The sequence below is a fragment of the Macaca fascicularis genome, chromosome 9, assembly GCF_037993035.2.
Source record: "Macaca fascicularis isolate 582-1 chromosome 9, T2T-MFA8v1.1".
NCBI classification, from domain to species: Eukaryota; Metazoa; Chordata; class Mammalia; order Primates; family Cercopithecidae; genus Macaca; species Macaca fascicularis.
Window position 1 is genome coordinate 120,514,992 of NC_088383.1, and position 27,848 is coordinate 120,542,839.

A 27,848-nucleotide genomic window follows, 5' to 3' on the forward strand; every position below is an offset into this window, starting at 1 on the left:
GGTGGAACATGCTCCCTCCCTTTTCTGGCCTGGCTAGGTCTGAATCTGGGGAAGAGCAGGAAGTGAAATGGACATTCATTTGGAAATGAGACTGAGGATTTAAATTGAGATTAGGAAGTTATAGAGCATATCCAACAAATAAATAGGGGACAAGAGAAAGATCTGAGAGAACATCATTTAATACATCAGTGGAAGAAAAATTGTTTGGTATGTGAACTCTACTGAGTGCAAATAATTTAATAAACATGTTCTATTGACTACATGACACTGATAAAATTAATTATAATCTACTGATCTTCTCTCCCGACCACCTCCCCCCACCACTTATTTCCTCATGGAATGCAAAACTAGGGTAGTACTAGATTCTATTATATCATAAGGGTTGTGATCACAGTGGGCTGAGCATCACCTGATGAGCTCATCAATAGACAGGACATTGAATGAAAATATGTCTTCAGGGTCATGACCTTTACAAATTCTGTTCCATGATGTTCAGGATGCGTCTTGGAGCATCTTAAAGGGCTGTAGCAGTAGGTTAGAAAGGACACTTGATACATTTGGCTCTGGGCCCCCAGGCCTGGCTTAATCAGAGATTTCAAATATTTATTTATGTTTTTTGTATTTTTTGGAAAAAAATACTTCTATGGTTAAAAATAATTAAAATTCATTGGCCTAACATCTCCTAACCTAATGTGCACATCTACATCCCCATGGAGCTGTCATCATTCAAAAGACCTTCAGTGAAAAAAACAGTCAACCCCTGTCTGCCAGACTCTATGCTAGATTCTGGATACAAAGAAGAACACATAATTAGCAGGTTGATTTTTGGAGATTTTTCTCTTCTCCCTGCTTATTACCTGAAGTTACACAGGAAGTTCAGAGAAAGAAGATTATAAAAATGTTTGGTGCAGATTAATGATTCCATCTTCTACCCTTGATCTGCAACATGCATGCAACTAGGAGGCAGGTGGAAGGAAAGCAGGTATATTTCAAATTATCCAGATGCTCCTGGATTCCTATCTTAGCTGTGCACTGATAAATAGTTTCATAGATAAATTGACATCTCAACACATTGTGTAATACCTAGAGGGAGCAAATAATCAATATTTGCCATATTTGATACCAAATATGAGTTCTCAGAGGCTTTGGGGTTGCCTCAGTGCTGCGCCAGTGCTGCCCCAACTTTTTGTGTTCTCTCCAAACACTAAAAGTGCCTACAGTAAAGCTGCTCTGCTTCATAATGACAGAATTTCTTTTTGCTGCTTGAAATTTATAGCAGGTGAGATTGCAGGACATGGAAGACTTTGTCAATTTAATTTCCATGCAACAGTAGCCTTGCATGGGTGAGCAATAACCAGTCTTGAAAAGGATGAGCTTCAGATCATCATAGGAAAAGTAAAACCCCCCCAGACATACATCTTCAGCTGTAAAACAAATGGGCTGGAAAGGAAATAGCCTCTACTGGGAACAAGAAATACTGATTCATTAGTGTGATTTTAAAAAAAGAAAGAAAGAAAGAAAAAAACGAAGAATCCAGTTTTCCCCTTTGGCACATGGTGGTTACTTTGCCAAGGAGTAGACAATAGGGAATTCAGGATTTGGGAAAATGCACAGTGAACTTGCCAACATCATCTTGAATTTTTTCCTGTCTCCCCTTTCATTGCTTCATTTACAGAAATTCAGAAAATGTCCCACATCTATTTTGCTGTGCTTTTCTTCCACTCTTCCTTGCACTGAGGCCTACATTTTGGTCACATTAACTCCTTGAAGTGTCCCTCAAACAGTGCTGCTGTCTTGCTTGTCTCTGGGTCTTTATTCCTGCTTTTCCCTCCTCCTGGAGCACCTGTCCTTACTTCTTACCTGGCTAATTCCCCCTCATCCTTTAGGTTTTTGCTCAGACATGATCCCCTCTGGGAAGATTTTCTCACTAGGCTCGATTGGCTGTCCTTCTTGACTCCCATCACAATGTTCCAACACAGTTAGATAAAGATTGGTTTAGGAGTCCGTCCACCTCCTTCTCAAGACCACAAGCTCCTTGAGCACAGTCAGAGCCAAGTTTGATGCTCTATGTGTCTGGTCAAATTCTGCACCTGGAGCAGGAGGTGTTCAGTTCACAGTATTTGAAGGAAAGATGAATGATGAGATGAATGAGTGCATTTTAGTTTCAAAAAAGGCTTCCCTGGAAGCAAACTTTGATGACTGTGATTTAGCCATCTTCCTTGAACATCTGCCTATTGTCTTTTATACAGTTCATCAGATAATTCAGTCAACTAAGTGTCTGCCAGACAGCGGGTGTTCAATGTTATCTGGCAAAGAGATGACCTGGTCAGACCTCACTTTTCTTCCCTGGATTTGTTGGACAACCAGTCTCCCTGTCTTCAGCTGTCACCCATAGTGATCTTTCCAATACAATCATCTGGTCATGTCATGCACTAGCCTGGCATCCACCCATGACCCCTCACTTCCAGCTGATTCATGTCTCAATACCTTAGCAAGATATACAAGTCTTTTTGTGGTTGGAAACCAAATGGTCTTCCAAACACCATTTTGTGCCATAGCCTTTCTGTATTAATCAGTGTTCTTCAGAGAAACAGAATCAGAGATTTATTATGAGGAATTTGTTCACGGGATTGTGGAGGTTGAGAAGTCTCATGATCTGCCATCTGCAAGCTGGAGAACCAGGCAAGCCAGTGCTATAATTCAGTCCAAGTCTGAAGGCCTGACAGGCAAGAAGCCCAGGATGTAATCTCAGTCCAAAGACCAGAGAAGATGAGATGGGATGTTCCAGCTCAACAAGGAAGGCAGGGAGCGAAAAGAAAAAATTGCTCCTTCCTCCAGCTTTTGTACTAATCAGGCCTCCAGAAGGAATTAAGATGGAAAGCAAGAGAAGAAGGGAGAGTAGAAAAAAATAGATATTTAAAACAAATTTGGCTCATTTTTATTATCTTAGACTTGGAATTGCAAGGTGGTCATATTATCAAGAAAACATGTGTTAGCTTAGTGAGATGGAGACACAGATACTGTTCTTAACTAGGTACTAAGGCCAAGCTCAAATGTCACCTCCTCCATGGCCATGTCTGATCATTCCAGCCTTTGTTTTGCTTTTTCTAGTCTGAATAAAATTGGCATCTCTAGCTTGAGCCCTTAATTGATGACTATCTTAATTAGTGCCTTTTTTCATGTCTCTGCAGTGGGCTCTTTGCCCACTCTGGACAGATGTCCTGCCTTATGATAAATATAGTCTCACAGCAGATAGCACCAGGCTGGGCACCTCATGTGATGATCAACTGATACCAAAGCATGTAGACACCCCGGCCACAGTATTATATATGTGGTCTCATTTGATTCTTTCAACAACCTTCTAAATGTAGATACTGTTTTTCAGTTGAGAAAATTGAGAGGTTAAATCACCTGCCCAAGGGCCGCATAGTTCATTACAGATAAAACTGGAAGCCTACCAGGATTTAGCCTGTGCTATTTCTCCTTTACCTCTGACTTGAAGACTGTGTTCCTGGCAGAGGAATACTCAGAGCCAGGCTCAGTGGCCATTGATGGTGGACATGGAATCCTGCCTCTGAAACGATTTCCATTCTCAGGCTCATACATATGATACTGCTTCAAACTGACTTCTAAGTATGAGCAGCAGGTGCTTTTTCACCTCAGAGGCCATTAGGAGGTCATGATGGGGAACTCTGGATCCCATAATTGCACCAAAGTTTACTGGATGGGAACAGGACAGGGCTTTTTGCTCTTCTGTGCTGTCTTTTAGGACACAGAACGGCTGGGGGAAAAACAAAGAAACAAGGCAGGCAAGGAGTGTGATGTTCTCACCAGTGGTAGACCTGATGTCCCTTCCCTCGAGCTCATCGTGTGTGGCAGATTAGCATTCTAGAGCAAAAAATCGTATGTCCTCCTTGTTTAAGGAAAAACTCTTTATTTCCAGACATTTACATTTTATTTATTTATTTATTTATTTAAGAGAGTCTCGCTCTGTCACCCAGGCTGGAGTGCAATAATGTGATCTCAGCTCACTGCAACCTCTGTCTCCCAGGTTCAAGTGATTCTCCCACTTCAGCCTCCCGAGTAGCTGGGAATACAGGAGCCCGCCATCATGCCTGGCTAATTTTCATATTTCTGTAGAAACGGAGTTTCACCATGTTGATCAGGCTGGTCTTGAACTCCTGACCTCAGATGATCCACTGGCCTGGGACTCCCAAAGTGCTAGGATTACAGGCATGAGCCACCGTACCCAGCCCAGATATTTACATTTAAAAGTTCTTTCTTGATAAGAAAGAACATCATGGTTTTTGAGATGCTTAATATTATGCGTTAACTTGACTGAGGTAAGAGATGCCCAGATGGGTGGTGAAACGTTATTTCTGGCTATGTCTGTAAGGGTGTTTCTGGAAGAGGTGGTCATTTGAATTGGTGGACTGAATAAAGAAGACCCACCCTCACCAATGTGGGCAGGCATATTCCAATTCATTGAGGGCCCAGATAGAACAAAAAGAAAGGGAAAATTCTCTCTCTCTTGTTGAGCTGGAATATCCATCAGCTCCTGCCCTTAGACATCATTGCCCCTTGTTCTTGGTCCTTTATTTATTTTTGTTGTTGTTTTCTTCTAAGTTCTTATTTTGAAGTAAGTCTAGACTTACATATGTGCAAAAATGGTACAGAGAATTCCCTCAGCCTTTTCACCTAGCATCCTCTAATGATAATCTTATGTAATCATAGCTTAATTATAGAAACCAGGAATTTAACTGTGATTCGATAGTATTAACTAATTACCATTTAACCCTTGGCAGTCTTCAACTAATATATTTTTCTTTTTATTCCAAGTTTTATTTTAGGTTCAGGGGTAAAAGTGCAGGTTTGTTACATAGGTAAACTTGTGTCATGGGGGTTGTTTATACAGATTATCTCATCACCCAAGTATTAATCCTAGTACCTATTGGTGATTTATCCTGATCCTCTCCCTCTTCCCACCTGCCACCTTCCAAAAGGCCCCAGTGTGTGTTGTTCCCCTCTATGTGAGTCTTTAGATTTAGGCTGGCGGTTATATCATCAGTTCTCCTGGTTCTCAGGCCTTCAGACTCCCTGGAGAACATTGACTAATATTTATTTTTACATTATTTATTTTTTCAACAAAGAATTGTAAAGAAGATAAAAGCTGCTTATATAGAAAGAGACTAGAGGAAACAAATGTTACTATGTAACTAGTGGTTATCTCTGTTAGAGAGGCTTTTAGTTTTTAAACATACTTGGGATCATGGTTTATTTGTATACAATTTTGAAACTTGTTTTATTCATTTAATACTTCATATACTTACTTATGTCCTTAAATATTCTTTGTGAGCGTAATTTTTAATGACAGCATCATAATTACTTTATGGACATGCCATAATTTGCTATCATTTCTTTTACATTGGACACTTAAATTGCTTACAGTAGTGTTTCACTGAGTGTCTAGTAGCTGTATTGATGGTTTTGCTCTCTTAGTGGCTACTGGGAGGTTACCCAGTGTCAGTCACCTAAGGCCATCTTGAATAGTCATTGCCAGTGGCATTCTGAGTTTCTATGTATTTGTCACCCAGTGATACCCCAGAGCTCTTGCAAATCTCCCCTGGGAGGTCATTATAGCTGAACAAGAGTCCATGAGGATTTCAAACATAGTCTTCAGCACATTTACGCTTTCAAGGAATCAATTGTCCTTCTCCAACTAAGTTTTCTGAATTAATGCAGTTCTCCAGGCCTATGGGGAAATGAGATCTCTTATTTAATGATGTGCCATCCTCATGTACTGCTGCTTTCCACTTCACCCAACAGAGGTTTAATAATAATATTCTCTTTTGTTTGTTTTCTTGTGGATTGTTCTCGTGGAATAATGATGTTCGCACCTCCAGGACAGTTAATATCCAAGCCTGAAATGGAGGCTGCATTGTTGAAAACATTGTGATTATGTAAATTGAATCAAACTTTCCTCTCTGGCAAAGTTTGTTGCCATCCTTTTGAATTCATTCAGTGCTTTATTCTTACCACTATCTCAGTAGAGTAGGCTGGTAAAGTTACTGCTGTATTATTATGAAATGAAATTGAGGCCAGGTGCGGTGGCTTACGCCTGTAATCTCAGCACTTTGGGAGATTGAAGCAGGCGGATCACTTGAGGTCAGCATTTTGAGACCAGCCTGGCCAAAATGACGAATCCTCGTCTGTACTAAAAATACAAAAATTATCTGGGCATGGTGGCAGGCGCCTGTAATCCCAGCTACTTGGGAGACCGAGGCAGGAGAATCTCTTGAACTTGGGAGGCAGAGGTTGCAGTGAGCCGAGATCATTCCATTGCACTCCTGCCTGGGCTATCGAGTGAGGCTGCGTCTCAAAAAAAAAAAAAAAAAAGGAAATTGAGACATGGCACAGAAGTGAGAAAGATTTTCAAGTAAATAGCTGTGAAATCATTCCGATTCAGTTGAGGGGCCCATCCACTTGGCTCTTTGGCCTTGAGAGCAGCATATGCCGCTATCTTTCATGTGCTCCTCTGGTTTCCTGGGCTTGCCTTCCTTGGAGAAGTACATTCTCTGGGTCTTCTCCGGGTCTCATAATCTGAAATGGAGATTATGAAACATTTAGAGACCTTGGAGCCAAAGATGGGCCTCAGTACTAGTAATACTATTGATGAGAAAATAACATCAATGATGTGGATGCATTGCATTTTCTTAGTCTGGTGGACAGCATCTTTGGAAAACTTTGCTATTCATATTGATCTGGATCATATGGTGTAAAACAAATGAATGTTGTTGCTGTGCAACCACAGCTTCAAGACAGTTGTTTGTCATCAGTATGCTGCCACTAAGCCCCTTTGGTGTGCAAATTCTGAATCTGCTTGAAGCAATGGCTTTTAATCGATTTTTGGATTATGGATCTCTTTGGGACTCAATGGATCCTCTGAAAGAAGAAGCTACATACGCCCACATTTCTTTACACAATTTCATGGAGTTTACATAGTCCCTGAAGCCAAGTTAAAGCAAAGCAAAACAAAACAGTAAAAACCCTTCTGAACAGGTCCAAGTACTGTCTAGAAAAGGACACCAAGGACCAGGAAAATAAGTGGTTCATTTAAGTCTGTTTAGCAAGGTACCAACAGAGTTGAGACTAGAATTCAAGCTACTAAACATTGCTTTTTCCCAATTTTAATGACTTGGTTTTTAAGTGACATATAACCAGGGATTATATTCAAAATATTGATCAGTCAGTATAGCTCAGGAACATAGCAGATCTGATGAATCCACTGATTATCTCTATCACTGGGGGTCCTTGCTTGAAGGCACATGTTCCCTGAGATAGGAAAAGCCCTGGGAAATAGCCAAGACCTTAACTTCAAGGGGCAGATTTCTAAGCACAACAGCAGCAGCTGATGTGGCAGGCAGGGCCGTGATCTGCCCAGGTCAGCAGTTTGCTTCTCTATCAACAGGATTAGGCATCCAAGCCTGAATCTGAAACGGGGCCCACTTGATGCTGACAGCCTGACCATCAGCTACCCTGAGCTCAGAGATGATTCTTTGAATAATGTGCAGTTTAAGGTTTGCTGGGAGACAGAGCAATTGATTCGGCTTTCCTAGGCAAAGACTTCAAATTAGGCAATTGAGTTTTGGATGTGGTTTAAACCACAGTCTCCAGAGAGTCATATGCAGCAACATCAGCCTTAAGAATCCTGCATGTAGACAATGCTGGCAGGGTCTGTTGTGTGGTTTGCAGAATCTCTTTCTCTGTGAGATGCTTCCCGCAAAGCAAGAATTCCCATCCTCTTAGAGTTAGCAAACATTAACTCTGTGATCAGATCCAGAACTCATCTAATACAAATCCAGTCCCATCTGCCCTGCTCATCTGCCCCCTTTCCCTCCATTTTATAGTTATGGAAACAGAATCTCAAGGAAGAAAAGTCATGAACTCAAGGTGTTGCAGATTTTGTGTTGAAACTCAGTTCTACGGCTTCAAGCCCAGTGTTATTCACATTGCTTGATTAGTGGGTGTGATGGTTAATATTGTCAACTTGATTGGATTGAAGGATGCAAAGTATTGTTCCGGGGTATGTCTGTGAGGGTGTTGCTAGATGAGATTAACATTTGGGTCAGTGGACTGGGAGGGGCAGAACCACCCTCATCTGGCAAGGCACCATCCAATCGAATATCAGCGCAGCTAGAGAAAGCAAGCAGAAGGTGGAATGAGCTGACTTGCTGAGACTTCTGGCCTTCATCTTTCTCCCATGCTGGATGCTTCTTTCCCTTCCTCCTACCCTTGAACATCAGACTTCAGGCTTTTGGGCTCTTGGACTTATACCAGTGGTTTGCCAGGGGCTCTTGGGCCTCTGAACACAGACTGAAGGCTGCACGATGTCGGCTTCCCTACTTTTAAGATTTTGGGACTCAGACTGAGCCACTACTGGTGGCTCCTCATCTTGCACAGGGCCTATCCTGGGACTTCACTTTGTGATCCTGTGAATCAATTCTCCTTAATAAACTCCCTTTCATTCACAGATATATACGCACATATATATACACATATATATGTATGTACACACACACACACATATATACATATATCTCCTATTAGTTCTGTCTCTCTAGAGAACCCTGACTAATAGAGTGGGTCTTTTTAAAAATACCATCTTTAAAAAGGTATTTTTGTAGCAACTTTTAAAAATACATTCTCTTCTATTCCTTTATGTATTTTATGGCAAAACATATTAAAAGTCTTGAGTCAGAGCAGATTCAGTGGGATCGTACCCTTGCAGGGAAGTCAACACTGCCTCCTTGAAAATATACCCTTTAAAGTGAATTTACCTGATTTTGCAGTGGACAAAATTGTTTGGGGTTGCATGTAAGCAAAGGTCCTGTGCCCTGTGGTCTTACCTCACCAATGATGCAGAGGATCATTCTGAGGCCAGGCCATAATTTGTCCAGTGATGCATGCAACTCTGAGGAATTCCAAAGCATTTTATTGTAGCGTTTTATTGCCCTAACCTTTTCAAGATGATGAAGGAGCTATTTCCTGCACCCTAGTGTTTCTCAACACAAATATTAGCTTGGAGTGCTTCATTCTATTTCACCCTCCAAAGGAATCTGTTATTGAAATTTTGGAAATAGAGATGAACAAACCCATCTCCCAATCCATTTACTGCAATTCCTAATTACTCCATTCTGTTTGTCTTTCTAGGACATTTTTGTGTTTCAAGTTGATGTATGGAGTAGGTAAAGTTCTCTGGGTTATGTCAACAGGATTATCACAAATCCTCTCTCTAATAGTCCTGCAGGGATTGGCATTTATCAAAGTACTGGTTTCAGCTGCCACATTCTCCATATTCATGATATCTGCATATGAAAACTACAGTTCCATTTGCATAGGGATTAAAACATGATATGAGTTTTCCTATAGCTTATGTTCCCCAGTGTAGAGGCAAAAATGGGCTACCTTTTCTATGTGCTGTCAGTTTTATTTATGGCTTAAAATATAGCAATTTTCATTTATATTTTTATGATTATAAAAGTGGTATATACTCATTGTAAAATTTGGAAAATGGAAAATAAGAACAATCTCTCCACAATCTTACCACCATTTCCATTTTGCTGTGCTTACATTCCTTCTGTTTCCCCCAGAAATTATCTGCATACAGCATATAAATTTTATCCTTTTATTTAACATGACAATATATGCCTTTTACAATGTTTTAAATATATTTATATACCATTTTTAAGGGCTGCATCATATTCCGTAATGTGAGTACACCATAGTTAATCAGGAGCTACAGTGTTTCTTTTTATTGTTTTTGCTACTGTAGACATTACTGAAGACTTTGTGTAGACTAAATTGTGGGTAATAGCCCTCAAATGCCTCCTCAGAAGTGGCAAAACTAGTCCAAAAGGTTCTTTTTTGAGGTTCTTGATGTGAACGACTGGTTTACTCTCTAAGATAGTTGAATCAGTTGATATAGTCACTAGCATATTATGAGAATGTTTATTACATGCCAGTTTCACCAGACCTGAGATACAGATACATACATATACCCATTCACACGCACACATATATGTATACATTATATGTATTTCTTTTCAAATTTTACAGACAAGAGTCATCTCTCATTGTTATATAAATGTAAACATATTTGATTACAAATGGGGTCAAACTTTTTCCATATAATTTTTTTTTTTTTTTGAGACGGAGTCTTGCTCTGTTGCCCAGGCTGGAGTGCAGTGGCCTGATCTTGGCTCACTGCAAGCTCCGCCTCCCGGGTTCATGCCTCAGCTTCGAGTAGCTGGGACTACAGGCGCCCGCCACCACGCCCAGCTAATTTTTTTGTATTTTGTTTAGTAGAGACGGGGTTTCACCGTGTTGGCCAGGATGGTCTCAATCTCCTGACCTCGTGACCCACCCGCCTCGGCCTCCCACAGTGCTGGGATTACAGGCGTTAATTTTTAACTAACTATATTTCTTTTTCTGTGAACTATCTCTTCCAGTCATTTCATGGGTTGTATTTTAAGATTGAAGCTAAGCACTGTTTGGGTGAGGGAGAAGGGACAAGATGGAGGAAGGTGAACAAGAAGGCATAATCCATGTTGCTTCCGGGTTCTTCCTCACCCGGGAAAATGCAGCCCGCCCCTGGGAGATGCAGATCAACCGAGCATGCGCCAGGTGATGTCAATCCGAAGAGATCGAACTTACCTGGCCACGCCTACGGAGACGCCCCTATCACGCCCTTATCCTGCCCACTGCCCTCCCCCTTCCAGTACCAATGCATAAAAGTCTGCCACTGGCAGGACCCAGCGTGACTTCTTCGGCCTCCGCATTTGTGGACCGGAGAACATCACCCGAGAGCGCCGGTGCGACTTCCCTGGCCCCCCACACCTGAGGACCAGAGAACTTCGCCCGAGAGTGTGTGCATATTTGCAATAAAAGACTGCCACTTTCTTATGTACTTTGGCCTCATGTTTAATTATTTAGCTCTCCTAAATTAAATTAAATGAAACAAAACAAGCACCATGAGAATGCCATTGTACCAGCTTGTTTGTCTGTAAGACAACAGAACTTCAAAGCTACGAGGTGCCTGCCTTTCTTCCAATCAAGTAGACTCTACTAGTCATCCGTAGAGATGCATGAGCTTGGAGCATTTCCTTGTATTTAAGCTGAGGTAAGTTTTCCCATGTATGACTGCAGAAAACGTGGCTTAAATGAACCCCTACAGAAATGCCAAATGTCCTACTAGCCATGGGGTCTCGTTTGGAACAACTGAAAGAACGCTCTGTCATTAGCCTGGAGGTCATTCTAAGAGGTGGGCAATCACAAGAGCTCACTAGCACAGTGGAGGGGTTCTGCAAAGATCTTGCACCACAGATGCCTGTAATGAGAGGACTGTGCCTGAGGCCTTGGTTTAATTGGCATCTTCCTGCTCCTTCTCTGCTCCCATGGAAAAGCAAATCAACTTGGAACATTTAAATGGAGCTTTCTCTGAAGTCTCCTGCCCAGTGTTCTCTCTGAGAAATAAAAGATCCATCTTGGGGGCTTAAATAACTGGAAATATTTGACACTTGGCATTTCCAGCTTCATGGAAAGGAATCAAAGAGAAAGGAGGGTGGGAACGGCTGCTTTTTGCATAGCCGTCGTCCCCTCAGTGGATCAGTACCCTTCCCAATTGTGCTTGCGTGCCTGTATGTGTATTGTGTGTGTTGCTTGTGTTCTTGGTTGACAGAGTTCAACTGCTTTGTAGAGCATCAAAGAGTGAAATTAGTCAATATTAAATTTTAGAAAGTTAATGTGATCGTTTCATTAATTCCTTGCATTTAATTTAAAAAACAAAAGTGCCCTCCTGTACTTATATGCTGCCAAGACTTGAAACAGACATTTACTGTCTTAAGAAAACTGAGGTCTGGGAGAAGTCGTTTATCAAGCTCTGAAGGTAAGTTGAACTATTGGTCTCTAAATTTCTTTGCAAATCATATTTTGGATACTTTTAGACTTTATGACCCACCCTCAGAAGGAGACAGCCTTTGACATGTTTTTCCATATTAGGATCTCATCTGCTTATAATTTGTTGTCTAGTCTCCTTGTGACCAGGGATATTGCATATTTGAGATGGATGGCTGGGTTAGGGGTACAATCTGTGACTTGGTAGCAGTTTTTTCTCTTTATGAGCCCAGAGTTAAGGTTTTCTTTATTAGTTCTACATGGAAACTGTCCCAGATATAGTCACCATCTCTTTTTGACCCCAACCCAGGGTGGTATATTTTAGGGCTCTGTAGAGCTTCCCATCTGATTTTAGTTTAAATTGACACCCCACATAAAAATAAGTTGAGATGTCTATTTACCAGCACGAAGTTCTGGGAATTAGAGTCCCATAAAGAGCTTAGATCACATGGCCAGGTCAAAACAAGAAATGAATCTGTGTGTACTTACAGCTGGAGGCCACCAAAATTATGTGTGTGGGTGGTTTCTTATGGGATAGAGGGAAGATAACTCAAAAACAAAATATAAAAACAATAAATCCCAGCATTTCCTTTTGAGCATGGAATAAATTTGGAAAAATTCATTCAGTCATTCATTCAGCAGGTGTTTATTGAGTGCCCTGATATGCCCGCCTGCAATTGTGCCTGGCACTAACAACAGTGAGATAAGATGACGTGTGTTTTGTCAGGGTTCAAGGTTCACTGCCGGCGCCACAGGTTAAAGTAGGTGCTAAAAGAAAAAACAGTAAGCAGGCAAAGGGATACCTGGAGAGCTTGACTCTTGGAGAGAGTGCAGATTCTCACGCTGCAGCGATGTATATTAGTTTCCCATTTGGTATCACAAATTGTGTTACACAATATCACAAACTTAATAACTCCAAACAAGACAGATTTATTCTCTTACAGTTCCCGAGGTCAGAAGTCCTAAAATGGGTGAGCAGGGTGACATTTCTTTCAGTTGTTCTTGGGTAGAATCACTTCCTTGCCTTTCCTAGCTTCTAGAGGCCGCCTGCATTCCTTGGCTCAAGTCCACTCTCAACACTGCAAAGCCAGCAGCACAGTATCTTCTCATCTCTCTTTGTCCCTGTGCTTCCCCTGTCACACTGACTTTTGTATAAGGACCCTCATGATTATATTGTGTCCATCTGGCTAGATTATCCCATCTTGAGATAAAATGGGATAATCTCCTATCTCAAGATCCTTAATTACATCTGCAAAGTCTCTTTTATTATATAAGGAGCATATTCACAGGTTCTGGAGGAGGACTATCATATAGGCCATAGTATAACAGCAAGGAAATTGGATATTTTCGATAGCAATATAGATTATCCTTTATGGTTATTTGTCTTTGGGATAAGGACAAAGGGAGAAGAGGATAGTGATTCCTCTCAAGCTCCATCTTGGTGCTCCTTCCCCTCCAAGATCAGAATACACGTGGATGGTTATGTCCAATACAATTGCAGATAGGGGAATTACAAATAAAGGGATGAAAGGCTGGGGGACCCCTGCTTTAGGGGAACTCTCATGGGAAATATCTAGTCAATGAAAGTGCAGTCTCAGGCAGGCCCACATTAATAAGCCCCTAATTAGTGTGCTTATGGAGGAAGGCGCCATGTTGACTGAGGCAAGATGGGCATTTCTTCCAAAGGATTGCTTTTGGGCTTTCTCTGTTGGGTCTGAGGTTCAGGGGCAGCACAGTGAGCCAGTTAGCTCTCCTGTCACCAGGCCGATGAAGAAGTCTCTCCTATCACCCTATACCCACCCGACACACATATGCACCAACACAAACACAGGCATACTCACTAGCATACCTATGCAGACACAGACACACACTTTCACATTTATGTACATATACATGGTGATCTTTCCCCTACAGATATTTTTAATTGATATAATATAGTTAATGTTTTTGAGCAGTTTTAGACTTATAGAAAAGTTTAGCAGCAAGTATAAAGAGTTCCAATATTCTCCCTCATCCCCCACAATTTCCCTTCTTTTCAACCTCTTGCGTTTGTTAAAACTGATGAGCCAATATTCATATATTATTACTAAGTAAAGTCTATAGTTTACATTAACGTTCACTCTTTGTGTGATACATTCTGCAGATTTTTGACAAATGTATAATGACGTGTAGCCACCATTACTGTACCACACATGATACTTTTACCAGCCTAAAAATTCCCTGTGTTCTACCCCCATCATTTAAAATATTTCTCTTCTGGGAAGTTCAGTAAAGTTTTGAACCCCTGTTCACTAATTAATATGTAGCTTCTCCCAGACTCTATAGTCTAGTGTTCTTGAGTGTGGTGTGCCTTATCACGCTATATGAGAATAGTTCAAGCTTGTAGCAGAAGCTTTTACTTCTTTTAGCAGAATTAGCAAAAGCTTTTACTTGTAAGGGATTTCTTTTCTGTCCTGAGGTCAGTGGTATACTGAGCCTGCTCATACTTGGCCTGTGAGACCTCACTGTATGCATTTCTTTCCAACTCTGAGTTCAGAGAGGCCCAGCTGATAGTCTGAAATCAGTCATGGTAGAAGTATTTAGACCATGGACATCAGCAAATGCTACAAATCAGGGTTTGTTTTTTCCCTCTCGGAGAGCCAGCTATTAAACATTGACCAGACACTTTCTGGAGTTCTCCCTTTGTCTGCCTCTTCGTGGCTGGGAAATAGCAAAACTTAAAGCATTTGTCTGGGATTCAGAGATGGAAGCCATAGACTGGGTCAACTCAGTGGTCTGTGTCCTTGATGAGTTTGTAGAGAAGCACCATCTCGCAAACCCTGGACTATTCATCTATGGACTTATCAACAGGAAGATAAACTATATTGTTCAAGCTGTTGTATTGTGAGACCTTTTTGTTGTAGCAGCTTATCCTGTACCCATGAATTAGAGTCAGCTAATTCTTGCCTGTGTACTTTTGCTCAACAATCATTCATCTGCCCCCCTCCCAGATTTAGAATGATAATGTACATGTAAGATGCATCTATTGTTAGTCTTTACAATCCATTTTCTAAAAGAAGCTAGAATGACCTTTTAAAATATTAATCAGAGCACTGATTAAAACCTTAAAATGTTCCAATGGCTTCTTATTGACCAAGCCCCTCTTTGCCCTTCCTGCCTCCTCTTATGTCTTTCTCCCTCTCACTTACCAGGTTCTGGTGATGCTGGTCTTCCTTCTGTTTCTGGTACCACTGAGCCTGCCTGCCTGTGGCACCTTGCACTTGACATTTCCTCTGCTAGGAGTTAGGCTGATTCTCTATTGTCTAGGTACCACCTCTTCCCTGAGCCACCAACCTCAAGGGGCCTTTCTCACTGCTTTTTATTTTCTAATTTTTATAGTATAAGATAGCATTTGTCATCACCTGAAAGGATTTTGTTATTGGTTGGATTCCTTATTTATAACCTGTCCCTCCTCAGCCAGATCATAAGATCAGTGAAGGGACATCTATCGTATCTACTTTTAAGCACCATGTGTATACTGGTGGACGACCAGCGTAGACACTCAATAAATATTTGCCAAGTGAATACCTGATTATCCAAAAGAACAGTATCAGCCTTGACTCTGTCCTCGAAGAGCTTCGAATCCATCTGCTGGTGACTTTGAAGCCAGGCTGTCAGTAAGATTAGGGCAGTTTCTCATGGCACATTCTGTGACACAGTCTGCAGGGACAAACTTCACTTTACAAAGCAAGAATTAATTACAATACCAAAGTAACCCTATTTATTTATGTAAATTAATTGAATTTAACTTAATTTCCAACTAGACTGGTCCACTCACTAACCGCCCCCCCCCAATTTAAGGAATTTTCCACTTCATGAGAAGGTGAACAGAAAAAAATTGTTATTCATATTTTCATCAAGTTTATTAGAAACCAGGGATGATTCTGCAGCTATTGATGTCACAGTGGGGAGAGAGAGAGGAGGGCAGTGGCTTTTCTGAGCTGATCTCTAGCCTGACTCAGTTGACTTTTACTAAGTATCTTTCTTGGTGAAGCTGAAGAAGTTGTCTTGCTTTCATCAGCCTGAAAGGGAAGCTCATCAGCTGGAAGGTGGAACTTCTGGCAGCTGCTTTCCAAAAATCCCCTCTTCCCTCCCTTGACTTGCACTGAAACATTCAAGCCCAGGTTTTGAAAAGATTGAAATGTCTTTAGAAATCTTTGCACTGTCTTTATTCCAGGGCTACTGCCAGTCTCTGGCACTCCAGGCTCAGACTGGCACAGAAACCTCCTACTCTGAATCATTGGTGCCTTTTCCATTAGCCTGCAGGTACCCACAAAATATGCAGAGAAGATGTGTCTTGCTGTGTTGATTTCCCTCATTCTCTCTACTCAGGAAAGGGAGAATATCCCCAGCCCCATTTCAAGCTGTCATCATGAACAGTAGTGGAGGAGTGGATTTGCCTAACAGCTGTCAGAGCTAACACCGGGCAGTGTCAGCAGCAGAGCTGGAGCTACCTTTGGTGGAGCGACTTTCCTCTTGCTCAACTCCTGGGTTCCCTCCTACTGGTCTGAACCAGTGACGCAGATGGCAAGCGAAACAGGTGAGTTACTCATCAGCTGCTGCTTCCTTCAGCAAATGGTGAGAATGAGCAAGAGCTGTCTTTTGTAAGGCTTGCCTGAACCCATGGAAATAGGGGGGTAGGTGTATAGGGTTTGTTTCAAGGTGACGGTATCCAGGGAGGAGTCTTCTGTGAGCGACACAGGGAATTTGGTTTCTCTCCTTCATTACCATAGAACAGCTCCTCCGTATTGACGGTCTCCCTCACTGATAAACCATCAATAGGATCTCATGATAGAGGTTTTCCAATGATATAAAACACAAAATGTGAGAGTCCACTGAATAAAAACTTTTAAATAAGTGCTCTAACTTTGGACATTCCTATTTATGATTTATATTACTGTTTACCATGGAAAACAGTATGTGAAAAAACACAACAGAGCTTTATAGATTTTTCAACATTTTGGACAGAAATCCACTCTGTCTCCATTATTCCACTCCATTATTGCAGTCAAAGACTGCAAACACTTGGCATATGGGTTCACTTCCTATGCCTTTGCCACATCAGACATTGCTGAATGATCACAGCATTCTTTCTTGTTGAGCTGAGATACAGTGGGAGAATCCCTCTGAACACAGTGTTCTCCACTGTAATTGATCAGAAATGTCATATGAAATGAAACCCATTTGCCATCCCTGTTCTAAGTTAATGAGGCCTTACTGTATGTGTGTCAGCCCAGGTGTCACCTGGAATGGCCTCAGCTGACATGCTCTATATGTTCTCATTTTATAAATTTCAATTCCAGACTCACCTTTGTGGGGACACAGACTCCTGCCCAAAGTGAATCAAGTATCCTGTTTTTCTCTCTCACCAGTGTTTCTCTCTGGGGTCACTAAAGTGTGGACCAAAGGGGCAGCTGCAAAACCTTGCTGGGAGCAACTCTTTCTGTGGCCTTTAAAAGTCAAGTCCTAATAGGAAACCAGTGCTCCCAAAGACAAGCGCATTGGAAGCTAAATCTAGCTCCGGCATCCTTAATGAATCTGTGGTGCACAGATCTGGCCTTGAGCCATTTTCTGTAACATTCTCGCTGATCTTATTTCAGGGAATTGTACCAGTTTTGCAGCAAATTACAAAGAAGGCTGGTTTCTGAAATTAGCCAAAGGCCAATTAAGGTTTCTTGGGGTTCTTTCCGACTGCAGCATCATCATAAATGACTCTGTGGTGTAGTGGAGGACTGGCACTTTCTAAGCTGGTATCACATTTTGGGCATGATTAAAATCTTCATCTCAGTCACCTGCCTGACCAACCATCAGTAGCCATGAAACAAAAGGATTACAGTCAATTTACATCCATTAACAAAATGACTCGAAACCCTATCGGTTTAGCCTCAGTGGGGCTTAATCTGATTTTCAGAAGGGAAGAAGAGATGCACAATTAAAGGAAAGAGGAAAGGCAGAAAAGAAATTCAAATGAGAATTTTCTTTGAAGCCCAGGGCTTTTTTGGTTTGTTCATTTTCATAAGGATTTATTAAGTGCCTGTCGGGCTCTTATCACTACAGTAGACCCTGAAAGGGTACAGAGGAAGGAGAAAACGCTAACAATGCCTGTCCTTGAAATTTGCAGGACAGTATGGGAGAAATACCATATACTGAGGAAGCAGGCAGAGAATTAGCAAATTTGTGCTAGCAGGAATTTCTTCAACATCCTTTAGTGCCTGGCACTGCTAAGAAAGAAAATAAGAAAAATGAAAAATCATAGTCGATATTTAAATGACTCTTACCATGTGCTTTGCATTAAGACTTTTGTACGTGGTGACTCAGTCTTCATAACAACTCTGTGCTGTGCATTCCATGGTTATCCCCATTTTTCAGATCAGCAAAGAAGCCCAAAGAAGCAAAGAAGCTTGCCCAGGATCACACAAATCAGCAACAGGAGCTGGGATTTGCACACAGCAAGTCCGGCCATAGAACCTGAGATCATAGTCATTATTCTCTCAAGGCCATGGGGTAGTTGAGGATTTGCATTCTCCCTGGGGAGGTAGAAGAGCTAGAGGTAGAGGATGAAAAAATGAAGGCAAGATGATAGTGTCAGGAAGAGGGAGGGACCTGGGCTAAACTTTGGGCATGGATGTGTACAGGGTGGGGAGAAGCTCTGCACTGGTGGGAAGAAAAGGTTCCAGACCAAGAGAAGAGCAGGAGCAGAGGTAACTGAGAGCATGACTGCAGGTAGAGACTAAGGGGTTTGTAGCTGTTCAAGGAAGAGGACTCATTAAATCAAAGGCTGTATTCATGCAAGGTCAGGGAATATAGCACTGGGGACAGAACAAGGACGTGGAATCTAACAGACCTAGGTTTAAAGTTTGACTTTACCACATGTTCCCTGAGTGATCTTGAGCAAGTTACCTAAGTTTTATTGACCAATTTCCCCAAAAGGAAAATAAGAAGAATGGCTATGGAAGAATAGGGAGAATATTGCATCTTGTAAGGAATTCACCTATTTACTTATTCAAAAATGTTCATTGAGTGCCAATTGTGTGCCATGTGCTGCCGTATATGTTGAAACAATGAACAAGAGTCACATGGTCACTACCTTCCTAGAGTTTGCATTGCAGCTGGTGAGGCAAACTAACAAATAAGCAGAAAAAATTTCAGATTATGAGAGGAGTTTTGAAGAAAAACTCAGAAGGCACCTGGAATCAATGTCTTTTATAGTGTCTAGGACAATGTTTGGCATGTAGGATGCAAACATTTTACATGACACCAAGTAGCGCCATCTTGGAATTCAGCATATGAGAGGAAACCATGGTGTCAGATCCCTTCACTATCCACTCAGAAGGCATTTCTCCTTTCTCCCTTCCTCCTTGCTTAAAAATATTTAGTCAAGATTCATCTTCCAGCATAGGAAAATATCCCCACATCTTTCAAAGCACATGGCAGCTAATCATGGTAATCCCATTTGCCTTGCCAGGCACTGGTTTAGGGGAAGTCATATGACTCAGGTCTGACAGAGAAGATGTGAGGGGAATTCCACAGAGGGGTCTTCTGGATAAGAGTTTCTCACTCCAAAAACAATCAACCAAACAAAAGGCACTTAGAGAAAATGGGCTCTTCTCTCTCCAGCTGATACTTGCATATGACCGTCAAAAATGTTGTATGTAGTTTTCTTAGGGCCATGAAAGAGCCAACCTAGAGATCAAGCTAGCATGCTGAGTGTGACAGCAAACAAGGGTGGAAAGAATGTGACTTGGTGATGCTGGTTTGAACACCGAATTAGTCCCCTTGGGAACACTCCATCATACATCCCATGTCAGATAAGATACAGAACATGGTGGTACTTACTGTTGAGGCCATTGGGATTAGATTTTCTGTTATTGACAGCCAAGAAATCCTGACAAATAGAAGCATAATTTGGGAACATTGAGAGATCATAGGACCAGGGTTTGGTTCTTCCTAAGGGTTGTTGATAATTGAAGAGGAAGACAGTAAGACTCTTACTGATGTGCAGCTTTGGAAGATCGTACCCATATTTGACAGAAAATTCCTTAAAAGAGCAAAGTCTTTCTTATTTCCATGGGTTGGATGAGTGTCTTCTGAGGACTCCACTCCTTAAATGTGGGCAGGCATTGTGCTGTGGGAAGCCCCAAATGGATGCCATATATTTCCAAGAGATCATTTTCTACTGAAATGTAGAAAAAAACTCAGAAATGCAACTTCATGAGTTGACTGTATGGATTTTCACTGCTTTTTTTCTCAGTGCCCAGAACAGTAACTAACCCAGAGCAGGGGCTCAAATATCTGCAGAATTTATAAATAAGTGGATTGAAATAAACATGAATATGTTCTAGAATTACATAAGCAGAGCATGAATTTTAAAAATCCAAACAGGTGAGCAAAATAGGGTGTGTCTTTATATTTTCTATCACAAATAGCACTTGGTAAAATGTTTAAGGTGCTGTCTCTTAGGAATAGTCAAGCCGACTTTAATTTGAACTTCACCATATATTGCTAGAACCATTTTCTAGTGCTGTTTCCTGGATCACGTTCCCATGCAGATAGTCCCCAGATCTCCAGGCCAGTCACAGCTCTGAATGTGAGGAAATACCTGAGCAATTTCTTCTCATGTCCTTTTCCATAATGCAAGCCTGCATCTTTAGTCAAGGATAACTAGAAGGAAATAGGATCTTGAAGGGCATGGTTGGGTGGCCTTTGATAGTGCTATTTTTCTCATCTGATCAGGTCTCCCCTTGCTTACAGGATCCCTCCCTATCTTCCAAAGCCTGGCCGGAAGCCCTTTCAAGTTTTCCTCACTTCCCAGGCCAGAGTGAGCTAACTCTTATATCTCATAATCTGCATAATATGTTATCTATCATTGGGCATTAAACTATCAAACAGTAGTACAGGACAAAGCCAGATGGAGCCCACATTCTTTTTCCCCAACAGGATATTCACTCTTAGAGGCAGGAGCTAGGTCCTTTGTTTTTTCGTATTTCCTATTGTACTTATAATATCTCTGGGTTGAGTCCTGGTTGTGTCACTTGCCAGCATATTCATAGAGTTTTCTGAGCGTCATTATAAAATATCTACTGTTCTAGTAGATGTATAAGGTTATTGTAAATATTAAAGAGATAAAAAGTGTGAAGAGGCTTTTATAATATCCAGTTTGCATTCAAAGATTACTCGACTGTTATTAGCATGTGGCAGGTGCCTAATTCTTGTTTGAGGATTTATCAAATGATGCATTGTCTGATTGCTGAGGTAGACTCAACTCTCTTGCCTTATCGAGATAGCAGTGCTCTACTGCATTTCAAACATGGAGTTTTAAAACCCTGCTCCGAAATTGTTAAGAGAAACCAGTGGTTTTAGGGAGATGGAAACCCAGAGTGAAGCTGGGCCAGCCTCTGCTCTCTCTGGTCACCAGCTCTTGGCTTGACAGAAGGCCCAGGACAAGAAGGAAATTAAGTACAGAGATGAAGTACAGAGTTGGCAGAGGCTGTTGGGGACAGCAAGGCCTGTACCATGAGCAGTGTCCTCTGGAAGGTAAGATAGTTAGAATCTGGGCACCCAAGGACCTCACAGAGGGTCATGCAATGAAGAAGCCTGAGAACCATCAGCTCTCCAGAGGGAAGTGACTGACACACAATAGCTAATTCCTTTACTCAGTCTTTGATATTGATCCTGTCTCACCATGAGAGTGCAACTGGAAGAATGGGGCAGGAGACCCACACTTGTTATCACTCTGCTGGCCCCATGAGCATTAACAAAACTACTGAGATGCCAACAACCAAAGAAGTCATTGACTCTTTGCTCGCTTCTCCAGCCTGAGTCCTGGGGCATTGGGGGTGACCCCCAACTTGTGCACTTCTGAAGTTCAGTCACGACACAAAGCCTACCTAGAACATGCAGGTGGTGATGGACTGGCAGAGGCTGGGTGATTCTTCAAAGGCCACTGACAACACCCTCCTCATTACAGAGATGGGGAAACTGAGGCCCACAGCAGAGAAGGGACTTGTAAAAATCCCATGGCCCACTGATGTTAAATTCAGACCTGATTCTTCCTCTTACATTCTTTCCAATCCTGAATGTAGTTAGAAGCACACTTTCACTTTGGAAGACAGAAAATGGTCTCTGATCACAAAAGTGGATTCTATATAACCAACCCAAGAAAAATAGAACATTTTAGTATGTATTTGGCCTGAATTCTAAAAGATCTTAGACCATGGAGGAACAGATGGGTTAACTCTTATTGTCCTCCTGTCCTAAGCCCTTGGCAGCTTTTTTGTAACCCATCACGTTTGTTAATCTACACATTTAATGCTCTTTTGTATAACGCGGTTTTCACAAGAATGTGGGCCAGAAAGAGGTTCACATGGAGGGTTTCATCAGTGCTATGAAAAATGATAATAATATGGTTGACACTCTCCAGTGCATCACAGGCTGCTCTAGGTCCACACATTAGTTCATTCAATACTCACAACCATTTTGGCAATTCAGCTTGTAAATAAGGAAATTGAAGCATAGGGAGGGTAAGTAATGAGTTCAGGATCACCTGGCTTATAAGCGGGAGTGTTGGGATGTAGGTTTAGCAAGTCTGACTCCAGTGCCCAGGCTTTCAAGCTGGTTGCAGCAAGTGATGCTTTAGAACAGCCGGCACTGTTATTTATTTAATCAATCAGTCATTGATTACAAACTCTGTCTCCCTCTCCCCAGGGGCTAGAGGTGGAAAAGGGTCAGAAAGGCAGTGACTCTGCCAGGCAGGAAATAGGCTCACAGGGTCCCTCCCTCCCATCAAGCTGTGGTCATTAAAACCCCATCTCTCCTCCAGAAGGTAATTGTCTGCTCCTTCACTGCACTCTCAAAGGCTTACCTCCACATGCTGAGGTCAATACTGGATTGAGTTTTCATATTCCCTTGGGGTAAAACTTGCAGACTCTCAGTTGTGCAATGAGAAATAGTCATTTGATCTTTCTCAACTCTATGTGAATCTTATGAACTGGTCTGCAGAAACCACTCACATCACAAGAATAAAAAAAGAAGGATCCCACTCCTCTGCCTCCTCCACAGAGGGAGGGTTAGAAGGCTGGAATAATTCAAGATCCCCCCGACCCCTTCCCTCCCACCCAACCACCCCCACACACATACCAGCACTTCACTCTGCCAGAGAAACATTTGTGTTGCTTCTGTGTGCCTTTGATTAATTTCGAAAGAAAGGATCAGCTTTGCTAGAGACTATGTTGTGTTTTCTCTAAATCAGGGCAAATAACATTACTTCTCCAAATGTTGCTATTAGAGTAAGATTTATATTTACCTAGAGAGGCTTCTCCTGAGAGAGATGCAATGAGAAGTTTATGCTACAGACAGAATAATCTGCCATGCTGAAATGTGATTTGCTGCAGAAGGCTGTTTGGGGTTTGGATAAATGAGAAAGATAAATATGATGACTCCTGGTGGTTTTCAGTAACGTGATTATCACTGGGGAACAGATTCTTTCTCTCTCTCTCTCTCTCTGGCCAAAGCCAAAATATTCCAAAATAGAGGATTGGCTTGGTAAGGGTATGGCATATGCCAGTGACTGCACCTTCATCTTTGTACATGTCCATGGTCACACATGCACTTTCCTGCACATGGGTACATAGGGCATATACAGGCACATGTACACAGTGGCATTTGGACCTCAACTTGAGCAGCCTGGTGGGCAGAGGAACAAGACATTCCCTGCCACAGTCATCTCTTCTCTACCACCAGGTAGAGTACATGAGGGCAGAGGAACTACCAACATACTGTCAGGAAAAAAATTTTCTCACAAGATAAAACTGCGAAACTCAGAAAAAGTAAAAGTAAATTTGGCTACAAACACCCTAGGTGCTCAGAGTTTTGCTATCATGGTTTCAGGCTATGGAAGAGAAGTATTTGGTGAATGTTGTAGGCTTTACATTACTCCTGTGTTTTGTAGTTCAGAGTTAGAACTGGAAAGAGGACCCAGGAGTTCTTGATTTAGGCTTGGCCTTTCATTTATTTAACATTTATGAAGCTCTCACTTGTGTGCAAGGTTTTTCTGGGCCTCTGAAGAGGAATTAGACATAGTTCTGGCACAAGAAGTGTTTGTAGCATGACTCCAACATGACCAAACGTAAGCTTGGAGAGTGAGACATCAAATGAGAAGCACATGGGGAAGTTGCTGGAAGGGAAGTGCCATCTCTGACTGGGGAATGAAGGATGGCTACTGTGGATGTAGTCTTTGAGTTGGATCTAGTACCATGGAGGAGATGCAAGATTTGAACAGAAAGTGATGGAGGAAGAATACTTCAGGCAGAGAGAACAGTATAATTAAAGGTAGGGGGAGAGAAAACTAAAGGATATGTTTAGGCAATAATGAATAGGCTATTCTAGCACATGTGTAGATGTAGAAGAAGAGAAGGCAGGTAGAAAATAAGACATTTCCTTTTTAATTTTTTTTTTGTTTCAGTCATTTTTGGGGTACAAGTGGTTTTCGGTTACATGGGTCAGTTCTTTCATGGTGATTTCTGAGATTTTAGTGCTCCTGTCAACCAAGCAATGTACACTGTACACAATATGTTGTCTTTTTTTCCCTCTCCCCTGTATCAGTCCATTTTCATACTGCTATAAAGATACTACCTGAGACTGGGTAATTTATAAACAAAAGAGCTTGAATTGACTCAGTTCTATATGGCTGGGGAGGCCTTAGGACACTTATAATCATGGCGGAAGGTGAAGGGGAAGAAGGCACCTTCTTCACAAGGCAGCAGGAGAGAGAGAGGCAGAGAGAGAGAAAGAGAAAGAATGCAGGGGAGACTGCCACTTTTAATCCATCAGATCTCATGATAACTCCTGCACTATCACAAGAACAACCTGGGGGAAATTGCCTCCATGATCCAATCACCTCCCACCAGATCCCTCCCTCTGCATGTGGGGATTACAATTCAATATGAGATTTTGGTGGGGACACAAAGCCCAACCATATCACCCCCTTCCCAACCTTCCGCCTCGAGTCCCCAAAGTCCATTATATTATTCTCATGTATTTGCATCCTCACAGCTTCTCTCCCACTTATAAGTGAGAATGTACACTATTTGGTTTTCCATTCCTGAGTTATTTCACTTAGAATAATGGCCTCTACCTCCTCCAAGTTGCTGCAAAAGACCTTATTTTGTTCCTTTTTATGGCTCAGTAGTATTCCATGGTGTATATATACCACATTTTTTTTTCAGCCTTTTTGCACTGGTTTTTCCACATCTTCGTGGGTTTATCTACCTTTGGTCTTTGCTATTGGTGTCCTTTGGATGGGGTTTCTGTGTGGATGTCCTTTCTGTTGATTTTGATGCTATTCCTTTCTGTTTGTTAGTTTTCCTTCTAACAGTCAGGCCCCTCTGTTGCAGGTCTGCTGGAGTTTGCTGGAGGTTCACTCCAGACCCTGTTTGCCTGGATATCACCAGCGGAGTCTGCAGAACAGCCAAGGTTGCTGCCTGTTCCTTCTTCTGGAAGCTTCATCCCAAAGTGGCACCAGATACCAGGCAGAGCTGTCCTGTATGAGGTAGCTGTTGACCCCTGCTGTGAGGTGTCTCCTAGTCAGGAGCTACAGGGGTCAGGGACCCACTTGAGGAGGCAGTCTGTCCCTTAGCAGAGCTCAAGAGCTCTGCTGGGAGATCCGCTGCTCTCTTCAGAGCTGGCAAGTAGGAAGGTTTAAGTCTGCTGACACTGTACCCACAGCTGCCCCTTCCCCCAGGTGCTCTGTCCCAGGGAGATGGGAGTTTTATCTATAACCCTTGACCGGGGCTGCTGACTTTCTTTCAGAGATGCCCTGCCCAGAGAGGAGGAATCTAGAGAGGCAGTCTGGCTACAGCGACTTTGCCGAGCTGTGGTGAGTTCCACCCAGTTCGAACTTCCCAGTGACTTTGTTTACACTGTAAGGGGAAAACCACCTACTCAAGCCTCAGTAATGGTGGACACCTCTCCCCGCACCAAGCTCGAGTGTCCCAGGTTTACTTCAGACTGCTGTGCTGGCAGTGAGAATTTCAAGTGGATCTTAGCTTGCTGGACTCCATGGGGGTGGGATCCCTTGAGCTAAACCACTTGGCTCACTGGCTTCAGCTCTCTTTCCATAGGAGTGAACAGTTCTGTCTCACTGGTGTTCCCAGCCCCACTGGGGTATGAAAAAGAAAAGAAAAAAACAAAAAACAAAAAACAAAAAACTCCTGCAGCTAGTTTGGTGTCTGCCCAAATAGCCGCCCAGTTTTGTGCTTGAAACCTAGGGCCCTGATGGTATAGACACCTGAGGGAATCTCCTGGTCTGTGGGTTGTGAAGAGTGTGGGAAAAGCATAGTATCTGGGTGGGAATGCACCATCCCTCATGACATGGTCCCTCAGGGCTTCCCTTGCCTAGGGGAGGGAGCTCCCCAAACCCCTGCCCTTCCCAGGTGAAGCTATGCCCCACCCTGCTTCAGCTCACCCTCTGTGGGCTGCACCCACTATCTAACCAGTCCCAATGAGAAGAGCCGGGTACCTCACTTGGAAATGCAGAAATCACCCACCTTCTGTGCTGATTTCACTGGGAGCTGTAGACTGGAGTTGTTCCTATTCAGCCATCTTGCCAGCCACCTAATTAATATAATTTCAACGTCACTTTCCATCCCCATGTCAGTGGGTGTTGAGGACCTCTAACAATACTTCGGTGCATAGTGAGAGCTCACCAATAATGATACCAAAAACAAAAAGGTTACTGAGAGCAAGAAATGATGCCCATAGAAGTAAGAAGCAAGAAGAGTGGCATTTAATATACCAAAATCCTGGACATTTGGTTTTTGCTATTTATTCTCAAGGTTCACTCCCACTACTTATCGTAATAGTGGCCCAACTTTATTTTAGTTTGTTTTGTTCCCAGTCTCATCTAATTGCTTCATCCTAAAGTTTCAGAGAGCAATAGGTGCCATGCACTAACTCGGGTGGTCAGGACATTGGAGTTTCTCTGCTAAAATATCAGGTTCAGGATAGGCATATGCTCCAACTCTGGACAATCAGGAACAAAAATATTCCATCTCATGATGCTTGTTTTAACATCTGGTGAAATAAATTCTCTCTTCCTCTTGACTAGATTTATTATTATTATTATTATTATTATTATACTTTAAGTTCTAGGGTACATGTGCACAACGTGCAGGTTTGTTACTATATACCACATTTTCTTTGTCTGCTTGTTGGTTGATGGGCACTTAGGTTGGTTCCATGTCTTTGTAATTGTGAATTGTGCTGCTGTAAACGTGTGTGCATGTGTCTTTTTCACACAATGACTTCTTTTCCTTTGGATAAATACCCATTAGAGGGATTGCTGGATAAAGTGCTCTACTTTGAGTTATTTAAATAATCTCCATACTGTTTCCTATAATAATTGTTAAATCATATTTTCCAAGTTCTGTTTTCTCCTGGTCTTCAACCCTTTGCATGTTAGTCCAGTGTGGTCATGCTTCAGCTGCTGAGCTGAAACTTTTTGCAGGTGGCAATCACTCTCACTAAGTAAGGATAGATAAGGGCTCTGTACTCAGGACAAGGTAATAAGTAGAGGCTTCTGGAAGGTGCCTGGGGAGGAGATATGTCATCTATCTTCCTGCTTACTGCCTTGGTCCTTGCCTTTTCCTCAGCCTGAATTCTTTTACTTTTTCTTTTTCCCATCACAATTGTCTAAACCATACTCATACTCAAAGAGACAACTTAAATGCAAGTTTTACAGGAAGTTTTTGCTTAATGTCCTCAGCTAGAAACAACCACTCCTTTTTCTGGAAACTTGAAATCTTATGTTCCTGTGGGATGTTGATGGGATTCTCCTATAAACAGTGGAAAACCCCAAATGA

At 42.1% G+C, this 27,848-nt stretch overlaps 1 long non-coding RNA gene across 1 annotated transcript; it reads left to right on the plus strand.

The window, feature by feature from the left end:
• The first annotated feature begins 10,638 nt into the window (after window positions 1-10,638).
• On the plus strand, window positions 10,639-27,014 carry LOC123566862 (uncharacterized). Its single transcript, XR_006689530.3, has 4 exons — window positions 10,639-11,179; window positions 16,324-16,531; window positions 25,383-25,537; window positions 25,798-27,014. It is a non-coding gene; the product is annotated as an uncharacterized lncRNA (long non-coding RNA).
• Window positions 27,015-27,848: the final 834 nt, after the last annotated feature.